Below are 22,849 nucleotides of genomic sequence, written 5' to 3'. Positions count from 1 at the left end.
AGCAGGCAGGCCAGCAGAGTTTCCAGCCCACATCAAGTTCCAATTAATTCATTTTCCAACGACTGCAGCACTTCAGCTCCATGTAACAGAATCAGGGGAATTCAAAGTGGGAAGATGCAGTAAATCATGGACTGCACCTCCTTGCCAATGCAAATCTGCTCCCCTGAGTCCACTCCCAAGGAGCTTCTGAAATAGAGTCAGATTAAATGAATTTTCAGTCACACAGTCCCCGGAGAGCTGCTCCTTTGAATCCTAGCTGTATTTCACCAGCAAATAGCAAAATGGGAATGCAGAACTGCCGAGTTCCTCCTGCTGCCTTGGCAGGGCTTCCCTGGGTTTATTCAATTTCCAAGCAGCTTTGATTCCAAAGTGCAGTGTGATCCCTAAAAGCAGAGAATCAGGAGCCCCTGAGGGTGGGGTTGATGTTATTCCATTACACATCAGTGCCCAAATGTGCCTCGTGTTCCCTTCAGCATCATTCACACCTCAACCCTCAGCAATTCCCTGGAATTGCCCAGAGCTGGAGGCTCACTTTTCTTCCTGGAACACTTGTCATGCAAGATGAATAGAAAATATAACATTGAATAGAAAATAGAATAGATAATGCAATATTGAATAGGAAATAGAATATTGAATAGAAAATAGAATATCGAATAAAACTTCATTTGCCTTCACCCACTTGTTGTGACTCTGAAGGTTTTTATCATAAAATTCAGGTTAACCTGCAGCACTCAAAGCAGGGAGTGCCTGGTACCACAAGATGCTCTTCATTAATATTCCCACATTAATTTGTGAATCATGAGATTTTTAACTGTGATAAGTGTCTGCACATCAAGGTTATTTGTCTCTTAACAGACACAGTGCCTCAGTAGAGAATCAGCCAACAAGGGCTGTTTTCCTTTTCCCTTTCTCTCAGAAGAGCCACATGACAGGATGACTAAACCATAACACAAATTAGTAGTAATTGCAACATTTTCTTTTCTAATTGCCTAAAAATCGGGTTAATGTGCTAAAAAAAAAAGCAAACAAAAACCAAAAAAAAAAAAACCCCACAACATGTCAAGTAACTCTCAGTGGAAGAAGCTGTGTAAGCTGTGAGGGAATCTGAGGGAGCTGGGGGTGGTCACCTGGAGAGGAGAAGGATTCAGGGAGAGCTCAGAGCCCCTGGCAGGTCCAGGGACCCTGTCCTGTGTCCTTCCCTTCCAGGGACCCTGTCCTGTGTGTCCTTCCTCTGCCAGGGACCCTGTCCTGTGTCCTTTCCCTGCCAGGGACCCTGTCCTGTGTCCTGCCAGGCTCCGTATGTCCCTGTGTGTCCCTATGTGTCCCTGCCAGGCTCTGGGTCTCCCTGTGTCTCTGGGTGACCCTGCTGGGCTCTGGGTGTTCCTGTCGGGCTCTCTGTGTCCCTGCTGTGTCCCTGTGTGTCCTTGGTGTGTCTCTGGGTGTCCCTGGGGATGCTGGGGACAAGAGGGGTGACAGGGGTGCTGCTGGCTGCGGCTGCTCTGAGGGGCACAGGTGACAGAAACCATCCCTGGGGAGCAGAGATGGCACTGCAGAGCGATGCAATGCTCCTCTGAGGGGACATGGGTGACAGAAACCATCCCTGGGGAGCAGAGATGGCACTGCAGAGCGATGCAATGCTCCTCTGAGGGGACATGGGTGACAGAAACCATCCCTGGGGAGCAGAGATGACACTGATGGAATGCTGCTCTGAGGGGACACAGGAGGAGGCCCAGCAGTCAGAGCTTGCACTGCTGCTCACAGCCTGCACTGATGCTCACAGCATCACTCAGCCCTAACAGACGCCTTTCTGTCCCATGGAACTCGAATTTTGTACATTTCAGTCCTTTATTCAAACAGAAACAAACGGAATATCCATGTGGGAGCAGTTTCCAGTCTCAGGCTCTGCCCCTCTCCTTCTCCAGCTGCCTTTGGTCTCCTGTGCTGCCCTGAGGGCCCTGCAGGACCCTGCTGCTCATCCCAGGGGTCAGCAGCTCCTGGAGAATGCTCTCCTTCCCATCTCTGACCCCAGGGATCACCAGCTCCTGCTCCTCCTGCCCATCTCTGACCCAGTGGAGCCGTGCACGCTGCTCCAAAGCTCTGGGTGCTGTTTTGGGGCCCCACTGTTGTTAACAACATCATTATTCCTCCCTGGCACGGTGGGCTGCCCCTGGATCCCTGGCAGTGCCCAAGGCCAGGTTGGACATTGGGGCACCCTGGGACAGTGGGAGGTGTCTCTGCCACGGCAGGGGTGGCGCTGGCTGGGCTTTAAGCATCCCTCCAACACAGGGCACTCCAAAATTTAATAGTTCTGTGGCTCTAAATCTCCTGTACAGTTTGTTCCCCACTCAGGCAGGACCTGCAGAGGCAGCTGGGTGCTCCTGTGCTGGCCTTGGCTCTGTCCCTGCTGCTGTTGGGGACAGCTCTGGTGTGACCATGTTCACAGGGGCCCCTGGATGAGGGAAGAGACGAGGATCTGAGTCCATGTTTCAGAAGGCTGATTTATTATTTTATGATATATATTATATTAAAACTACACTAAAAGAATAGAAGAAAGGATTTCATCAGAAGGCTAGCTAAGAATAGAATAGAATGGAATGATAACAAAGGTTTGTGGCTCAGCTCTCTGTCTGAGTCAGCTGACTGTGATTGGCCATTAATTACAAACATTCCACATGAGGCCAATCACAGATGCACCTGTTGCATTCCACAGCAGCAGATAATCAATGTTTGCATTTTGTTCCTGAGGCCTCACAGCTTCTCAGGAGGACAAATCCTAAGGAAAGGATTTTCCATGAAAGATGTCTGTGACACTCTGGTGCAGGGGTGCCAAAGGGCACGGCATGGGCACTTCCAGGTGGCAGGAACAGTTTGGGAGATGTGGGACAGGTGTTTCACTGTGCCCACCTCTGCCAGCGAACAAACCTGTTATTCTCTGATGGAAAAGCAGCAGCTGCCTCTGGTGCATTGTTTGTGCTGCTCCATCATCTCCTCAGCGTGTTGCACGAGCACTTGTGGCTGTCTCACAGCCTGTCCCAGTGTCACAGTGTCCTCCTGCCTGTCCCCTGGCTGCCACCCTCCTCCTGCTGCTCTGCACATGCACCAAACCCAGAGCTCCAGCTCTCCTCAGACTCTGTTTTTCTCAGCTATGACAGTTCTTCGTCTGTTTTTGGTGGGGTTTTTCACTCCAACTTCATGAGCCACTAAATTGGCACATTGTGGTATTGTGATTTAATTCTCCATGTCAGGGCTGTCACCTTTATAAATATTTCTCATAAGTTTTACGGATCACTGCATCTGCAGACTGCGAGGGAGAGGAAGGGGAGTAAATTGTGTCTCAGGAGGAGCTGTTGAACATTTCTGTGGCTGTTGGGGGTAGCTGGGTCTGGCCTTGTGCTGGCCTGGCTCAGGGACAGCCAGGGAATGCTGCCTGTGCAGAGGAGACACAGCCCTGGGGGTTATTTAAAATGAGCTGCAGTAAATGAAATGGGAGGCTGCAGCTGGGAAAAGGGCAGGGGAACACTGAGGAATATAGCCATGATATTGTCTGAAAAATCCTCTCCTTAGGATTTTTCCTCCTGAGAAGCTGGGAGGCCTCAGGAACAAAATGCAAACAATGGTTATCTGCTGCTGTGGGATGCAACAGGTGCATCTGGGATTGGTCTCATGTGGTTGTTTCTAATTAATGGCCAATCACAGTCAGCTGGTTCAGACTGTCTGAGACACAAGCTTTTGTTATCATTCTTTCTTTTTGTATTCTTAGCTAGCCTTCTGATGAAACCTTTTCTTCTATTCTTTTAGTATAGTTTTAATATAATACATATCATGAAATAATAAATCAGCCTTCTGAAACATGGAGTCAGATCCTCATCTCTTCCCTCATCCTAAGACCACAGTGAACACGGTCACAGGGGAGGAAAGGAATAATGGGGTCACTTAGGCTGCAGAAAACCTCTGAACTCATCGAGTCCCCAGGAGATAGTTGTGTCCAAGGGAGGCAGGGAAACCACCCCAAAGGGCAGGGAAACCACCCCAAAGGGCAGAGCCAGGCCAGACTGTCTCAGGAACCAGGGGAGCTCTGAAGCAGGGACGTGCTGGGAGCCAGGGGCGGAGGAGGAGGCAGGGAGACAGAGGAATGTCAGGAAAACAAAATCCTGGCAGGGAGCAGAGGCAGCTGAGCTGTGCAGTGCCCAGGGCCTGGCAAGGAGAGCACTGAGAAACAGCAGCCCCAGTTCTGGGGGCTCCAGGGTGGGAATGGAGGGGGGAGCAGCTCTGCTGAGGAAGGGAAATGTGGGAACCCAGGAAATTCCTCTGGCTGCCCTGGAGGGCTCAACACCCTGTCAGGGGGCTCAGAGACCTTGGCACAGAGCCCAAGACCCTGTGCCTCTGATTCAGCCCTTGGAAAAAACAATTACCAACCTTTGTATGAAGGATCACAAGCCACGAAAGTTTGAGTAGAATGATAGTGAATTTATCACAGGGTGAAAAATAGATTTTTTTTGGTTTTTAGAATGGGGGTTCAGGGGGCAAGATGGAGGGAACTGTACGTGTCCAGCCTTTCTCCTTCTTCTTCTTGGCCTCCATCTTCTGCTGTGATGGTGGCGCTTTAGGGTTGGTTTAGAGTAGAAGCTCACTGTCTAACATAGGTGATAAGTATTGGAAAGTAACTGTAAATAATGTACATTGTAGTTAATTGTAAATAATTGTAGTAAATAATAATATAAATATAATAGAAGTATAATAATATAAAGAATATCATAAATATAATATAAGTATATAAATCTAATAAATACATTAGTATATAAATATATTTAGACTATAAATATAATAAAAGTATAATAATAAAAATAATAAAAGTAATTGTAAATATTGTATCCGTGGTTTTTAGTATAAAAAGATAACACCACCCTGGGGGCAGAGTGCCTCTGTCTGTCCTGCTGAACAGACCTTGGTTGGACAGGAGAAAGAATTTTATAGATAAGGAACAATAAACAACCTTGAGACTGAGAAATGAAGAGCTCTGACTCCTTCTTTGAGGATGGGCTGGGAAAAGAGACTTTGTGACACATCTCGGGGTCACTGTGAGCAGCTAGAGTCCCTAGAGAGAGAAATGCTGTGGGCAGCCACAGGGAGCTGGGGGCAGCCTGCTTGAGCAGGACCTCCCAGAGATGCACCCCAGGAGCCACAGGCTGCAGCTGGGGACACCCTGAGATGTTCATGCCCAGCCTTCACCCTCCCTGGGCCTTCAGCAGGCTCTGCTGCAGCCTGAAAAACAAATAAAGCTCTGGAGGAGAGAGGGTCCAACACCAGGCATCCACAGGAGCCTCTCCCCATGCCTGGCAGCCCCCACAGAGCCCTGGGTTCTGCTGGGCTGCTCCTTCCAGCAGCATCTCTGAGAGGGAAAACCTTCCTGGAAATGGTAAATAAAGTTTCATTATCATGACAGATAATGCATTAGAGCGTAACAACATTTTTTTTATTGGACTCATCGTTGGTGAGATGCGGGTCATCCATCCCAATCTGCTCTGATGGGCCCTGGCCCTGTGCCTGCACTGCTCTCCCAGCCTGGCTGGGGAATGATGGAAGTGATTGAGGCTGGGATGGACCCAGCAGGCCTGGATTTGATGGAGCTCCACAGCTGTGAGTGCATGGAAACTTCAGCAGAGACAGGGCCAGGGCCAGAGAGAGGGTCAGGGACAGAGAGAGGGACAGGGACAGGAGAGAGGGATCCTGGGCCAGACAGAGGGCCAGGGACAGAGAGAGGGACAGGGACAGAGAGAGGAACAGGGACAGGGACAGAGGGACAGGGACAGAGAGAGGAACAGGGACAGAGAGAGGAACAGGGACAGGGACAGGAGAGAGGGACAGAGAGAGAGATCCTGGGCCAGACAGAGGGCCAGGGACAGAGAGAGGAACAGGACCAGAGAGAGGGACAGGACAGAGGGGCAGGGACAGAGAGAGAGGGACAGGGACAGGAGAGAGGGTCAAGAACAGGGACAGGAGAGAGGGACAGGGACAGAGAGAGGGATCCAGGGCTAGGAGGAGAGAGGGTCAAGAGCAGAGAAGGATCCTGGGCCAGGAGAGAGGCATCCTGGGTCACACACACAGAGATGGATCCTGGGCCAGGGACAGGAGAGATCTCCAGCCCCTGTTCCCTTTGCAGGGTGCCCTTGGAGCAGCCTGGGAGGCAGGAAAGGGCCCCTGCCCTGGGAAGGGGCTGGAGCAACCCAGGGCCTTAGGTCCTTCCCTCCTAAACCATTTTATGATTCCTTGATTCCCTGACTCTGGGATTTGTGGCTCCCTGATTTTGGGATCTGTGATTCCCTGATTCTGGGATTTGTGGTTCCCTTATTCTGAGCTTTGTGGTTCCCTGACTCTGGAATTTGTGATTCCCTGATTTTGGGTTTTTTGGCTCCCTGATTCTGAGATTTGTGGTTCTTTGATTCTGGGATCTGTGAGTCCCTCACTCCCTGATTTCAGATTCCCTAGTCCTATGAGTTATCATTCCCTGATTTCAAGGCCCAGGAGTGTAAATGCCTGCAGAGCCCCATGGCCCTGCTGGGTTCAGCACATTCCAAACCCTGCTGGGTGCAGAGGAAGAGCCTGGAGAGGGGCAGATTCCCAGCCTGGAGTGGGATGGGTACTGCCATCCCCCATCTGGGTCTCACTCCTTCACTGCCACTCCTGACTCCAAACAAAGCACAAAGGACACTGGTCCAAACTCCCTGTTACTAAAACCCTGCAGGAACCTGCTGTTCAAAGCAGCAGTTGGGGTTTCTTTCTGTCTTAGGTGTTATTTACTGCTGGTGGAAGGAGCTGCCAGCTGGTTCATTCTGTGGATATTCCTAATTACGGCTGGGGATAACACCAAGGACAATTGAAATAAAATTACTGTAATTTTAAATCAGAAACTTCTCTGCGTTTGAAATGATTAAAAGGTGTGTAAATATCAGCATGTTTTGATTCATTTTCCCATGAAATTTCAGCAGGATTATTTTCTCTAGCAGGAGATGTTAATAACAACGCCGGGAAATTGAACATCAAGGTTGAACTCGGAGGCAATAAATCAGCACAGCAAAAAGGTGAAGGGTTGTGCATTATGAAAACATTGCCCAAGATAATTACAAGTTGGAGGCATGTGCTGATTGAGTGGGAAATATCATCGGATCGACAGGGCCGGGTTCACAATGGAGATAATCAGGGGAGGAGCTGCTCAGGGATTGCAGGAAAAGCCACCTGAGAGCCACAGGAATTACAGGGGTGTCTGCAGAGGGGTGCCAACAGCCAGAGTGCCCAGAAACTGCCTGGCCAGCCCCTGTGCCCGTGCCACGGACATTTCTGTGTGCCAGGGGCACTCACAGAATCCCAGAATCCCAGAATCACAGAATCCCAGAATCCCAGAATCAGAGAATCACAGAATCACAGAATCACAGAATCACAGAATGATGAGGTTGGGAGAGACCTCTGAGACCGTCGAGTCCAACCTGTGCCCTCACACCTCACCCAGACTATAGCACCCAGTGCCATGTCCAGTCTGTTTTTAAACACATCCAGAGATGGTGATTCCAACCTCCCTGGGAAGAGCAGTCCAGTGCTTTATTATTCTTTGGGTGAAAAATTTCTTCCTAATATCCAACCTGTGCCTTCCCTGCCGTAGCTGCAGACTGTGTGCTCTGGTTCTGTCAGAGACCAACCCCACCTGTCTGCACCTCCCTGCAGGAAGGTGTGGAGAGCAATGAGGGCACCCCTGAGCCTCCTCTTCTCCAGGCTGAGCACCCCCAGCTCCTTCAAATGCTCCTCAAACATTCCACTCTTGTGTGCCCAGACCAGGGATACTCCTGTCCCTCAGCCCCACCCCTGCCCCGGGTGAGATCCATGGCTCTGGGGCTGGAGCTGGACAGGGATGAGCAGGGATGGGCAGGGATGGGCAGGGATGGACAGGGGTGAGATCCATGGCTCTGGGGCTGGAGCTAGACAGGGATGGACAAGGATGGGCAGGGATGGACAGGGATGGACAGGGATGGGCAGGGATAGACACAGGTGGGCAGAGATGGGCAGAGATGGACAGGGGTGGTCAGAGCTCCCCCAGGCCTGGGGGCACCAGCACAGGCACCTGCAGTGACACCACAGAGCCAAGGACGTGCCTGGGGGACACAACTCAGCCCTGGAAGCTTTGGGGTCTCTAATCCAGCAGGAGGGCTGGTGGGATGGCAGCACTGGAGCTGGAGTTTGGGTTAAAGGGACCTCAAATCCCACCCAGTGCCACCCCTGCCATGGCAGGGACACCCCCCACTGTCCCAGGGTGCTCCAATGTCCAGCCTGGCCTTGGGCACTGCCAGGGATGCAGGGGCAGCCACAGCTGCTCTGGCAATTCCAGCCCAGCCAGGAATTCCCAATTCCCAATCTCCCATCCATCCCTGCCCTTATTCAGTTCAAGGCCATTTTCTCCTGTGTTTGGTGCTGTCAAACCTTGCAGCAGCTGCTGCTGACAGGATTCTGGAATGATTAGGAGCACAAGTGGGTCATTTCTGGGTCATTTTCCTAACCTCAGTAGGGAATGAAGCCCTCATGGAAGACACGTCCCAGGAAGCCAAGTTTAGCCACATTTAAAAGACTCCATTCTGGCAATCCATTCCAATCATCTCATTAAGCCTGAATAAATATGAGAATCTAATATTAATTTCATTTTCATATATCCAAATTAGAAGGCAGCAGAGAAGAAAACAACATAATCTGATTAAACAAATTAGAATCACGCTGCTAAAATTGCCCTTCAGTATTTATTTATTTTCAACTGCAGTGGCTTAAAAAAAAAATCTGCAAAACAAACTCCTCCAAATGTTAGGGAACAGCTCCCTGCCCGTGCTGCTCTCTGGGAAGCTCCCAGCTGGGGGGGCTCAAAGCAGAGATCCCAGGTCTGTGTTCTTGCATCCAGCATTTCCTTTAATCCTACTCCAGGATTACTCCTGGCCCGGGTGGAAGCCGGAAAACCCGGGTTAAAAGCTGATCTCAGATCTCCTGGACATGCCCTGCTGGCCAGGACATCAGGGGGGACACTCTGCAATGAGACAAGTGTCCAAGGCCAGGTTGGACATTGGGGCTCAGAGCAGCATGGGACAGTGGGAGGTGTCCCTGCCATGGCAAGAGTGGCCCTGAATGAGTTTTAAAGTCCTTCCCAACCCAAACCAATTCAGAATTATGTTAATTCTCAAAACATTCTAATAATTTTCAAATTTGTACAGTATTTTATTGTTGATGTTGCTATATTTTATTATAACATCATTAAATAATCTTAAGTAGTGTTTATTGTGTTGAAATAATTGCATCATTTGCTAAATCCATTTAAAACTACCCACCTGTCAGTCATTTAAAATGAAAGAAACACTGAGCAACAAACTGCAGTAGAGAACTTCAATGTTGGACCAATTTACTTCGTTGTTTCACCAACGGGAAGGGAACAGCACAATTATTTCTGCCCAGAGGGCAGGGACGAGTCAGGCATTTCAAACAAAGCAGAGCCTGGTGAGTGGCCAGCAGCCCCTGCTGCCTGTTTGCCCCAGGGAAGAGCAGGAGTGACCTGGAGGGGATGGAGCTGGGAAGGGGCTGGGGAATCCCTGAGGGAGCTGGGAAGGGGCTGGGGAATCCCTGAGGGAGCCGGGCAGGGGCTGCAGAATCCCTGAGGAGCTGGGCAGGGGCTGCAGAATCCCTGAGGAGCTGGGCAGGGGCTGCAGAATCCCTGAGGGAGCTGGAAGGGGCTGCAGAATCCCTGAGGAGCTGGGCAGGGGCTGCAGAATCCCTGAGGAGCTGGGCAGGGGCTGCAGAATCCCTGAGGGAGCTGGGCAGGGGCTGCAGAATCCCTGAGGAGCTGGGCAGGGGCTGCAGAATCCCTGAGGAGCTGGGCAGGGGCTGCAGAATCCCTGAGGAGCTGGGCAGGGGCTCAGCCTGGAGCAAAGGAGGCTCAGGGGCCCTTGTGGCTCTGCACAGCTCCTGCCAGGAGGGCACAGCCGGGGGGGTCGGGCTCTGCTCCAGGGAACAGGGACAGGAGCAGAGGGAACGGCCTCAGGCTGGGCCAGGGCAGCTCAGGGTGGGCCCAGCAGGAATTTCCCCATGGAAAGGGGGCTCAGGCCTTGGCACTGCCCAGGGAGGGTTGCAGTGCCCATCCCTGCAGGTGTCCCCTGGAGGTGGCACTGAGAGCTCTGGGCTGGGCACAAGGTGGGCATTGGGCACAGCTGGGACTCTGATCTTGGAGCTCTTTTCCAACCTCAGGGATTTGGGGATTTTGTGGTTCTGGGATAAATTGCTGAATCCTGGGAGCTCTCTGGTGTCAGTGCAGCTGTGTCCCCCCAGACTGAGGGGCTGGAGCACAAAGAGGTCCTGCCCAGCACAGCCCCAGCACGCCCAGAGAAGGGATGAGCTTGTCTTCCTCATGCTCTGCTCACTTTAGGGCCTCCTTGATTCAATAAGACCCCCACAGTAAATATTTATAAAAGATCACATAAAAAATTATAAGTTATTTAAATTTAATTTGCATTTATACTTCCAAATCAGGTTATTATATAGCAGAAATGTACTGAAATTAAATTCATAATGCACATTACAGCAATTGGAGGAAATTGTACCTTGAAGCGATTTGTATTTAAAATTCTGTCTGTGTGCTTCTTCACTTTCCTGCTGCCTGTAAATAAATTTACAAAGCATTTCCAGTGACAGCCATAGTGTTCCAGCTGCAAATTGATGTAGTTTGAAACAAAGAACAATTACCACTTAAGCAGATCCCGTGTTACACTAAATCTTGGAGCATTTGAATTCCCTGGCATAACAAAAGGAAGTGATTTTTCTTCCCTCCTTAATCCTAACAGCTCCTGTCAGATGGAAAATGCCTGGGCACTCACCCCATGCCTGTTTGTCCTCCTGAAGAGCCAGCTTTCCACGGGGTCACAGTGACAGCCCTGAAATCCCCTAAATCCTCTAAACCCTGCCTGAGGGCAAAAACTGCAGCTGAGCCACCCCAAATCCTCCGGCCAACAGATCCAGTGTCACCATCACATTTTCTGAAAAATCCTCTTTGCCAGGATTTCTCTCCTGGGAAGCTGAGAAATCTCAGAGAAAAAGGAAAGCAATATTATCTACTTTGCTTCTCCTGTGTTTTGCTGCACTGGAATGTGGTTAGAGATTTACCCAACCTGTGATTCTTTTTTATTTATTTAATGACCAATCACAGTCCAGCTATGTTGGACTCTGAAGAGGAGTCAAGAGTTTTCATTATTATCTTGTTAAATCTTCTGTAAGTACCCTTTCTCTATTTTTAGTATAGTTTCAGAATAGCATTATTTTATATAATATAATATCATAAAATAATAAATTAGCCTTCTAATAACATGAAGTCAGGTTCATCATTCCTTCCCGCCACGGGGGGGCCCAGAAAACAGCACAGATCCATCACAAGTGGCTCCCTGAGAGGTTCTGCCTCCCTGGGCTCAGCCACAGTCCTGGGCAAAAAATTAAATTATACCCAGCATCATGGAATGGTCTGGGTGGGAAGGGACCTTAAATCCTTAAACCCCACCTCCCCTTTCCCAGGCTGCTCCTGGGATGGCATTTACTGGAACATTTGATTTCAGATGTGCAATGCTTGCTCCTTAATTAGCATTTTCCCTTTTGCCATTTCCAGCTGATGTCCTGCATTGTGTTTATCAACCTTTTCCTGTTGGTTTTCATTTCCCTTTGCACAAAAGCAGTCTCCTTTTCTCACTGCTCCGCTTTTCCTGCTCTGTCACTGGTTCTGCTCCATCCTGCCCTGAGCAGTCTCCTTTCATCACTGTTCTGCTTCTCCTGCGCTGCTCCCCTCTCCTCTCCTCCCCTCTCCTCTGCCATCAGCTCATGGGCATTCCCAGGGGTTGGTCCCTGTGGGGATGGCCCAGGGGGACCCTCGGCTTCCTCTGCAGAGACAAGGGCAGGGCAGGGATATGGGCAGGGACACGGGCAGGGACAAGGACAGGGCAAGGACATGGCAGGGACAAGGACAGGGCAAGGACATGGCAGGGACAAGGGCAGGGCAGGGACATGGGCAGGGACAAGGACAGGGCAGCGCAGGGACATGGGCAGGACCATTCATGTCCAAGGTCAGCAGTGTCCAGGTGAGCTCAGGACACTGCACATGTCCCCATGTCCCCCCACCATGTCCCTGCCCCATATCCCACCCCTCCTTGGTGTCCCACCCCAGCCCCAGGTGAGCGGTGCCCCGGTGCCCCCAGCCCTGCCCAGCTGCAGGTGCAGCACCATCCCAGCCCTGCCCACCCTGCACAGGGACATCTTGGGTCATAACATAAGCTGGGCTGAGGTTAAACCAGGCCTTTGGCAGCTGGGCTGAGGTTAAACCAGGCCTTTGGCAGCAGGGCTTGGGTTAAACCAGGCCTTTGGCAGCTGAGGTTAAACAGGCCTTTGGCAGCCAGGCTGAGGTTAAACCAGGCCTTTGGCAGCTGAGGTTAAACCAGGACTTTGGCAGCCAGGCTGAGGTTAAACCAGGCCTTTGGCAGCTGAGGTTAAACCAGGACTTTGGCAGCCAGGCTGAGGTTAAACCAGGCCTTTGGCAGCAGGGCTTGGGTTAAACCAGGCCTTTGGCAGCTGAGGTTAAACAGGCCTTTGGCAGCCAGGCTGAGGTTAAACCAGGCCTTTGGCAGCTGAGGTTAAACCAGGACTTTGGCAGCCAGGCTGAGGTTAAACCAGGCCTTTGGCAGCAGGGCTTGGGTTAAACCAGGCCTTTGGCAGCTGAGGTTAAACAGGCCTTTGGCAGCCAGGCTGAGGTTAAACCAGGCCTTTGGCAGCAGGGCTTGGGTTAAACCAGGCCTTTGGCAGCTGAGGTTAAACCAGGACTTTGACAGCTGAGTTTAGGTTAAGCCAGGCCTTTGCATACCCCAGCCATGCCCAGGCTGCTCCTGCACACCAAACTCTCTGCAGACAGGTCCAGAGCCACTGCAATAAAAGGTTCTTTTCACTTTTTCAGTCCCCACGGGGGCCCCTGTGCCTCCTGTGTTGTGTCCCCATCCCCAGGGTGGGAACAGGGCCTCCCCATGTGCCGGCACAGCCCTGGGCTGATCCATCCTCTGTCGCAAGGCATCAATTTCGGGATTCAGGTGCAAGTCCAAGGAGCTGGCTATGGGATTGTGCTCCCTCTGAACAGAAGAAATTCATCCATTCCCTCAATCCCCCCAGCTCCTCGGAGCAATCATTTCCTGTCACTCTGCAAATCTCTGCTGGGTCCTTCTGATGCCTCTTTAATAGTTTGTGTAGACTTTGTTTTGAAGTCACAGGGAAACTCCCCCGACTGGGAGATCACACACAGCACATTTGTTGTTGCTGCTGTTGAAGATGACAAGGTGAGAGAAGCAAGAGGGACACCAGGGAGTGATCCCAATTTCCCTGGGTTTGGAGCCCAGGTTCCAAGCAGAGGGGCTGTGAAAAATGTGTATTTTATGATTGGCTTTTGGCAAATATTCAAATGAATATTATATGTGTTATGTTAGAAAGTGATGCTGTGTTAATTCTCTTAAGTAGTGTGTTAAATATAGTTTTAGGTTATAACAAAATTATAAAATAGGAACTATGCTATGTAGGATACTTTTTTTTAAAGAAAGGACTCACACCAGATAGCAGCCACAGGACACCTGAATCTCTCAGAGAAAGAGAATTTATTGCTCCATTATCAGCACAAACGTACTTGTTCCTGGCCTGCTCAGCCCTGGAGACACCGTCAGGATCCAGAGGAAGAAGCTGACACTGCCCAGACAGAATCCTGTGTTTGAATGGAATTTATGCATCATGGATGGGCTGTATGAATATGCAACAGGCTGTTGCTTTTAAGGGTTAATGCTCTGATAACGTGGGGCCTCTTTCAGGCTTATTTTGCCCAGAAAGAGGTACTTGGCCTATCCATAACTCTTTGTTTTATTGTCTCATATTGTCATAATCCAAATTGTCCAAATTATTATTACTCTAATTATATTGCTATTTTTATAACCATTTTATTACTACTAAATTTTTAGCATTTTAAAAATAAGTGATTGGCGTTTTTCACAGGGGTTTTCCCTGCAGCTCCAGCATTGCTCCTGCAGCCCCAGCATTGCTCCCTGCAGCTCCCTCAGCCTTCTGCAGCTCAGCCCTCTCTGAGGGGCTGGAGCTGTGCTCAGAGTGCACCAGCCCCGCCAGAGCAGCTCTGCCTTTCCTGCCCCACCAGCAGGGTGATTATTTCAGATTTCTCTCTGCAGAAAATAAAGACTGAACATGAAATAACTGTTCAGCCACCGTGGCCACGCTCTGAAGGGTATTGGCAGTTAAATATGGAGCTGAGTGCCCTGGGGGCAGGAGAACACAGATCACTCCAGCCCAGCCCCTGGAATATCCAGTGCAGCCAGCTGGGAATGTGAGAAACCAAGGCTAATCACAATCTGCATTTTCTGACTGGGGACAAGGCTGATCTCTTCTCAATTTGCATTTTCTGACTGGGGACAAGGCTGATCTCTTCACAGTTTGCATTTTCTGACTGGGGACAAGGCTGATGTCTTTACAATACAAAATTTCTACCCTTTTCCCTTCTTCCCCTAGCCTCATTGTTATAACCAGTGGATCTGCTGGGGCAGAATCTCTCGGTCTTCTTCAGTTGTTTTTTGCGTGCGCAGCCGCTTGTTGGTCACCCCGTCTCTGTTCTGGGCATTGATCTTTCCAGTGACCAGTTCTTTTGCAGATTGCACACTGGCTTCTGCCTAGCTGCATTGTGTAAAGGAGTGGAGACTTTAGACACTCTTACAGTGACCCAGAGGAAGCCAGGGCAGGAGCCAGTCTGCAATGAGAGCTAAACTGGGCTGAAATAAAGAGGTTTTGGGTCCTTGGGAAAGACCCAAGCTTCTCTGTTGGGTTTGGAGATGTCCTGCACAAGGAATCCAGGGACTGGAGCCAGTTACACATGGAGGGGTGAGTACAGGGAGTCCAAACCATTTCTAACTTAAAATACCCTTCCCTTATCCCCTCAGGTGGGTAAACTCTTGTTGTGTTCTGCTGCAGATTTCATCCAGCAAAGGTGAGGGTTGCAGATTTTATCCAGCACAGGTGAAGGTTCATTTCTCTCCAAATCACAGGTGCCAGTTAAACAAGCACAGCTCTAATTTGCTTTTGTGGTTGTTTGCTTGTTGTGCTTATCCTGAGCTAAAGCACGAGGAAATCCCTGTTCTGGTGAGCAAAGGGACCCGTTCCATGCCCAGGTCTCCATCTGCAGCCTCCCCCGGGCCTGCCTGGAGGTGGGCCCTGCTCCCTCCCCATTCCTGCTCAGATAACACAGGGTCACTGTCTTGGCTCCTCAGGGTCCCTCACGGCTCATTATTAGCATTTTTAGGAAGAGGCACTAGGAACAAAACCCATTTTTCTCTATTTTTTCCCATGTGCTGACCTTCTGAGTCAATGTGCTTCTCTGGATCAATAAACTGAGCTGTGCCTGCAGGCAGTGAGGGAATTCCTCCTGCCATGGAGCTGAAATGCACCAGGAGAGGGGGAGGCAATATTGCTCTGCAAAGTTTGAGGGTAATTGAAAGGCAGGGAAGTTGTCAGTGGGCAGCAGAAATGAATACCACCACTGCCATGTTGGGATCAAAGCTTTCTGCAGGGCCTGCTCTGCCCTTGGCCAGTGTTAGTGCAGGGCAGCTCAGCCTGCAGAGCCCTGGGGTGAGAACCTGGGAATTCTGGAATTCCTGCTGGCTGCACTGAGCCACTGCTCCTGGTGCAGAGGCTGGCTGTCAACTGGGAGGCACAGGGAGCTCCTCAGGGCTGCCACTGATGCCTCAGGGTTTAAATTTTATATTTGCAGATTCTGTGCTGCTTTAGTGTGTGGGTCTGGGCTCCATATCAGGGCATGGTGAGCTCTGTGCACAGAGCAGGGAGACAAAACAATTCCTGCTCCAGCTGGGCACCAAGGACAAATGACCCAAATCTCAGCCCCAGAGCACAAACACCGTGGGCTGGAGAGAGAAAAACAAGCAGGGTGGGACTGCCTGGGCTAAAGCTGGAATGGGACAATGAACTGCAAGGTGCAAATGGAGCAGAACTGATCCCAGGGACAGAGCCCGTGCCCGGCCGTGCATTTTGGGGCCATTTTGGTTGATCTTGGGTGCAGCCCTGGCTGGGCTCTGGTGCTGCCCAAGGTGGATCCATGGAGGAGATGCTTTGAATAAATCCCTGCTTTATTCTGGAACTCCATCCAGCCTCTGCTCTAGGGCATCAGGGGAAGGGAAGGGAAGGGAAGGGAAGGGAAGGGAAGGGAAGGGAAGGGAAGGGAAGGGAAGGGAAGGGAAGGGGCCTCACCTATATGAGTCCAGCACACCAGAACTGTTCCCTGCTGTCCCCACCTCCCCCAGCAGTCCCCTTGCCTGGAGCCTGGGGCATGGATAGCAGGGAATGGGAGAGCCAGAGGGACACAGAGGGTTGCTACTGAGTGAGGGAGTTGACAGGGAGAGCTCAGCTACAAAAGCAGCTGGATTTGCCAGCGGGGAACCCAGCATGTTTTCATTGCTTGAAATAAAATTCCAGCAGCTGTTGTGGCCAGACAGAAAGAGCCTTGCAAATCTCTGCCTCTTTAGGAGACTTGTCACAGCTCAGGAGAATAATTCACTTTGTCGCCCACGGAATCTCCAGAATGCCACCACTGATTGCAGCTGGGTGAGGGAGGTACACACAGGTGTTGATTGAACAAAAAAAAGTGATTGGTTGAAAAGGTTTATTAAGTGAATAAATAAATAAATAAATAAATACTGTCCTGGATGCTTTTTATAAATCATTAAAGTTTCATATACAATAGTACAAGACTTGTGTGTATTTGCTGGCTGCACTAAAGGAATGGAATATTGAATATTCCTGCCTTTGGAGGGCTGGGGAAGCAATGGAATTAGAATCTCAGAACCCTGTGTTTTGTAGCTATTTTTGGAGCCATTTCTAGAAGGATGGGTAAAAAGTGACAGCCTCATTAAATGAACTAGGAACGTATTTCTTTCTCTTTCGTAGTTTTGTCCTATACTTAGCTGGTACCTAAAGAAATGAAAAAATGAACAATCTAAAACCACCTCAATGCTATTCATCTCACGGTTCCCATAAATTCAGCCATGACAGCTTTTCAGCTGCATTTTCTGTCTGGGGAGCAGTGCCAGGCTGGGACAGAGCCCTGTGCCAGGGCACATCTCCCTTTTCCTGGGCACCACCACTCCCCCTCATCCCAAACATCTCAGCTTTGCCCCAACTTTACATTTCCATTTTCCCATTTCACAACAAGCCACTTCAAAGGAACTGGCTCATGTGAAACAATCTCAAGTCTATTTTTCTTCAAGTATTCATTCTTTTCTCCCCCAATTTCCTGACATCCTGTGATCTGTGTGTGGAACAGGCTGTGGAAAACTCTCCAGCTTTCATTTGCAAACATGCTCAGCTTAAAAGGAAGAAAAATGAGCCATAAATGCTGGAATAAATTCCATCAAGAAACAGTTCAGGGAAATGCTCTGTAGCTGAGTCGTGTGGTGCGAATTATTAATCCAGCTCTTTGAAGAAGTGGCTGTGTGGGGGAACAACCTCAGAGCGCTCCCACGCCCAGGGTCATACCCAGCGCCAGCAGCAGGGACACAGGATGGGTTTGTGCCATCTCCATCGCTGGGCTGCTCTCCTGCTGCAGGGAGGGCAGGGATGGGGCAGGGAAAACCAGAGCTCTGCCCCCTCCCCTGGGGCTCAGGGCAGCAAAGGAGGCTCAGGGGCCCTTGTGGCTCTGCACAGCTCCTGCCAGGAGGGCACAGCCGGGGGGGTCGGGCTCTGCTCCAGGGAACAGGGACAGGAGCAGAGGGAACGGCCTCAGGCTGGGCCAGGGCAGCTCAGGGTGGGCCCAGCAGGAATTTCCCCATGGAAAGGGGGCTCAGGCCTTGGCGCTGCCCAGGGAGGGTTGCAGTGCCCATCCCTGCAGGTGTCCCCTGGAGGTGGCACTGAGAGCTCTGGGCTGGGCACAAGGTGGGCATTGGGCACAGCTGGGACTCTGATCTTGGAGCTCTTTTCCAACCTCAGGGATTTGGGGATTTTGTGGTTCTGGGATAAATTGCTGAATCCTGGAAGCAGGGGACAGGATGGCTTTTCCAACACCGATTCTGGGAGCTCTAGAGCATGGCCAGGGATGCCCAGCAGCATGGGCTGTGTGAGAATGGACTCAGGCACAGGTGCATTTTGGATTCAGAGTTTATTGATCCTTTGCTGGCTACAGAAGTCTCGCCTGAAGATGAATTCCGTGACAAGAGGAGTATTTCAGACAACTTTAACCTGGAGGGAACAGGCTACAAGTGGGGAAAAAAGAGTCACTGGCTTTAGGGGCCCCAGAGCTGCTGAAAATCACTGAAAATCACAGCCACAAACACCTCCAGCTCAAATGGTCCTCAATGCTCCCAAGGAAATGCAGCAATTCCAGAGCTGAGTTTTCTTCTGGTGGGAGTTGCTTTTCCTCCTCAGGAAGCAGCAGCAGCATCCCATCACTGCCCCACACAGGCTGGTGGGACCCTGAAACCTCCCTGGGGTCAGTGGGACCCTGTGAACCTCCCCGGGGCTCGGTGGGACAGACAGGGAAATGGGAGCAGCTGGATTAACCCTTTCACAGCCAGAAAAAACCTGAAGGGGCTCCAGGAGAGCTGCAGAGGGACTGGGGACAAGGGATGGAGGGACAGGACACAGGGAATGGCTCCCAGTGCCAGAGGGCAGGGATGGATGGGAGATTGGGAATTGGGAATTCCTGGCTGGGCTGGAATTGCCAGAGCAGCTGTGGCTGCCCCTGGATCCCTGGCAGTGCCCAAGGCCAGGCTGGACATTGGGGCACCCTGGGACAGTGGGAGGTGTCCCTGCCATGGCAGGGGTGGATCAGGAGCTGGGGAGGGCAGGGACAGCAGGAGCAGCAGAGGGATCCCCCAGAGTGTGTGATGGAGAAAATCTCACTCACACAGCTCCACATGGAGCTACCAGAGCACTCAGGGACTGCGGCATCCAGTGGGGAAAATGGAAATAATCCCTGGTTTTGCAGAAAAAGGAGCACTTACAGAGATGTGAAACCTCCCAGGAGCCCCAGAAAGAGAGCTGGGGCCAAAGCCAGCTGTGACAGGGCACTGCAGGAATCCTTTCAATAGGATTTTCAAGCAACCCCCGATGAGGGGGAGAGAGAATGATGCATCTGACTCCATCTTATCACCAGGCTAATTAATTCCTTTATTATACTATATTATTCTATACTATATTACACTATATATTACACATTACATCAAAAGATATATTAATCTATAATATATATAAATATATATAAATAAAATTATAAACAATAATAAATAAAAATAAAATATATAAAATAAATATCTATTATTCTCTACTATATTACATTACATCTAAACTGAATCTGTCCAGCACTCAGTTCTGCTCACACTGCCCAGCCTTGTTGTCTTGATAGTCTTGTGCCCTTGTCCTGTTTGATGAACACCATCCTTCCGTTATGACACATCCCTGCATTCTCGCATGTGTACCCTGTCCCCCTTCCCAGGCAGTTAGCACAGCAAAATGTCACAGACATCTTTTATGGAAAATCCTTTCCTGAGGATCTTTCCTCCTGAGAAGCTGGGAGGCCTCAGGAACAAAATGCAAACAATGGTTATCTGCTGCTGTGGAATGCAACAGGTGCATCTGGGATTGGTCTCATGGGGTTGTTTCTGATTAATGGCCAATCACAGTCAGCTGGCGCGGACTCTCTGTCTGAGACAGAGCCTTTGTTGTCATTCTTTGCTATTCTATTGTTAGCTAGCCTTCTGATGAAATCCTTTCTTCTTTTAGTATAGTTTTAATGTAATATATATCATAAAATAATAAATCAGCCTTCTGAAACATGGAGTCAGATCCTCATCTCTTCCCTCATCCTGGACCCCTGTGAACACTATCACAGAAAAACACAGCAAATAATAAACAATATTTCATCTAGATACCTATTTCTAATCGACACCCATCTAATTCCCAGCCCTGTGTCCCAGGGGATCCCAAACCCCTCCAGGAATGGAACATTTTCCTATAACGGAACATTTGGCCTCAGGTAAGCAGCAGCTGTGCAGCCCCTGGGTGTGGAGCAGACTCAGGGCAGCTCCAGAGCCAAGCCCAGCTCAGACCCTGCTGCTCTGGGACCTGTCAGGTGTGACCGTGCTCACAGGGGTTCTTGGATTGGGGAAGAGATGAGGATCTGATTCCATGTTTCAGAAGGCTGATTTATTATTTTATGAAATATATTACATTAAAACTATACCAAAAGAATAGAAGAAAGGATTTCATCAGAAGACTGGCTAAGAATAGAAAAGAATGATAACAAAGGTTTGTGGCTTGGACAGAGAGTCTGAGCCAGCCGACTGTGATTGGCCATTAATTACAAACAAACATGAGCCAATCCCAGATGCACCTGTTGCATTCCACAGCAGCAGACAACCATTGTTTACTGTTTGTTCCTGAGGCCTTTCAGCTTCTCAGGAGGACAAATCCCAAGGAGCAGATTTTTCATAAAAAGATGTCTGTGACAGTCAGGCTGGGCAGAAATGGGGCAGTTCTGCACAAAGTGTGCTCCAACATTCTCAGACTGTAATGCCTGAAGCCAAATTCACCTCTTGAATGAAGAAGATATGATTCATTTTCCCTGACCTTATTCAGGGGATTTTAGATAGCTTTTTTTCCCTGCCTGATTGAGCAGCCTCATTTTTGTTTTACTTTGCATTCTTTGCCTCTTTTTTCTTTCGTTATTTCTCTTTCAGTACCATGAAAGTCTAAAGAAAGAACCGAGACAGGACGAAAAATATTAAATATTAGGTAGCATTGAAATGAGATCTCTCTATTAAATTAAACAAAATTAATCATTTCTGTATCTAACCCAAACTACCCGTGCAAAGTTCTCATTTTCTTTTTCCATGAATAATAACACTACACAGCCACTGTGGCTCTTGAGGCTTGAAGAAACAGCAAAGTCAGGCATTGTTGATCCTCAGAACAGTAAATCCTCTCTTGAGGTTGCAGTGGGGTTTGCACAGCTGATTTGGTGGTTTTGGGGAAGGCTCTGTGCTCCCACCTGCCAGGGACAGCACGGCCACCAGCCCTGTCCTGTGGCACCAGGGAGGGACAGCAGGGCCACCAGGGACAGCAGAGCCACCAGCTGTGACCTCTGGCACCAGGGATGGGGAACACAAGAGTCCCTGGGGTTGGAAAAGGCCTCCAAGTGCACAGACACAGAATCCAGCATGGCTTGGGTCAATAGGGACACCAGAGGGACACCAGAGGGACCCCAGCTCCCTCAGCCTTTCCTGAGGGTACAGAGATGCTCCAGCCCTTCCTCATCCTCGCATCCTTCCCCTGGACCAGATCCAGGACTCTGCTGTGCTGAGAATCCCAGGGATGACAGAGCTCTGCTGACCCCAGGGATGGACACACATCCTGTGACCCCAGGACATGCACAGGATGCTCCTGGAGGACATGCAGGGGATGCTCCTGCAGGGCTGCAGCTCTCCCTGACCCTGCACTTCTCTCCCCTGCCCTGCCTGGCTGGGACAGCCCTCCTCCCTGCAGCAGGAAAATGCATTTATTCCTGGAAGGCAGCTCCTGCAGCAGGAAATGCATTTATTCCTGGAGGGCAGCTCCTGCCAATGAAGCCACTCATGGGAGCTGATGGCAATGGAGCCCAATAGAATTTTCCTAATTTCCCCTAAACTGTTTGCTGAAGATTGTGATCTCCATTACAAACCCACGTGCTCTGTAACTCAGCCCTCCTCACACGGGCCCCCACTGCCAAGGAGCCTTTATCTGTCTCAACTGGAGATGGAGAACTCTCCCTGCAGACTGAGCTCAGACCTGCTCACTGAGTCTGGAAAATAAATTATCTCGGCCTTGTCTCTGTTCTACAGATGTTGAACTGATATTTTTAATTGCTCCACATAAACACATTTTCTTTACAAATGAAAATGATGAGTAGGTTGTTATTGCCAGGGCAGTTTTCAACAGTTAGATAATATTAAAATTAATCCGTTTGATATGCTTTTTTCCAGATTACAGTTGAATATGTCTTCCTTATCCACATGATACAAATCTCTAGTGGCCATTTGGACCTTTGCATTGAACACAGAGTTTGTTCATGGTCTGGACATTCTGGTGAAGAAAAATAATGTATGGATTAAAATCACCTAACGAACATCTCCACCTAATTACACTGCAGCCTGCCCCAGAGAAACCTGAGGCTTTAGGATGTTTCAGAAACGACACCTAAATTATTTCACTTTTAACCCAAAAACCAACCACGCGTGGCCCATAATGGGGACTTTTCTGTCTAATTGTACAAAACCACCCAAAGCCAGGGAGAGGGTGAAGGAGAAGGAGATGAAGGAGAAGAAGGTGAAGAAGGTGGAGAAGAAGTTGAAGAAGAAGAAGCAGAAGGTGAAGAAGAAGAAGATGATGAAGAAGAAGGTGAAGAAGGTGGAGAAGGAGAAGGAGAAGGAGAAGGAGAAGGAGAAGGAGAAGGAGAAGGAGAAGGAGAAGGTGAAGGAGAAGCAGAAGGTGAAGAAGAAGTTGAAGAAGAAGAAGAAGGTGAAGAAGGAGAACAAGGAGCAGCCTCCACCCTAAAACCTCCATCTTGCTCTGTATCTATTACTGTACTCTAAACTCTCAAATTCTAAGTTTCCCACCTGTGATATCACACACTTCTGTTCAAACTCCACACCCACAATCCCAGTGCCATCATTCCACTTTGGAAACTTCTCCAGAGCCTCAGGTCACTGCAGTGTTCTCCTGGGAG

Source organism: Melozone crissalis, unplaced genomic scaffold, assembly GCF_028551555.1.
Source record: "Melozone crissalis strain CALT ecotype California unplaced genomic scaffold, PUWL_Pcris_2 ptg000056l_1, whole genome shotgun sequence".
Classification (NCBI taxonomy): domain Eukaryota; kingdom Metazoa; phylum Chordata; class Aves; order Passeriformes; family Passerellidae; genus Melozone; species Melozone crissalis.
This window is presented reverse-complemented; position numbering follows the sequence as displayed.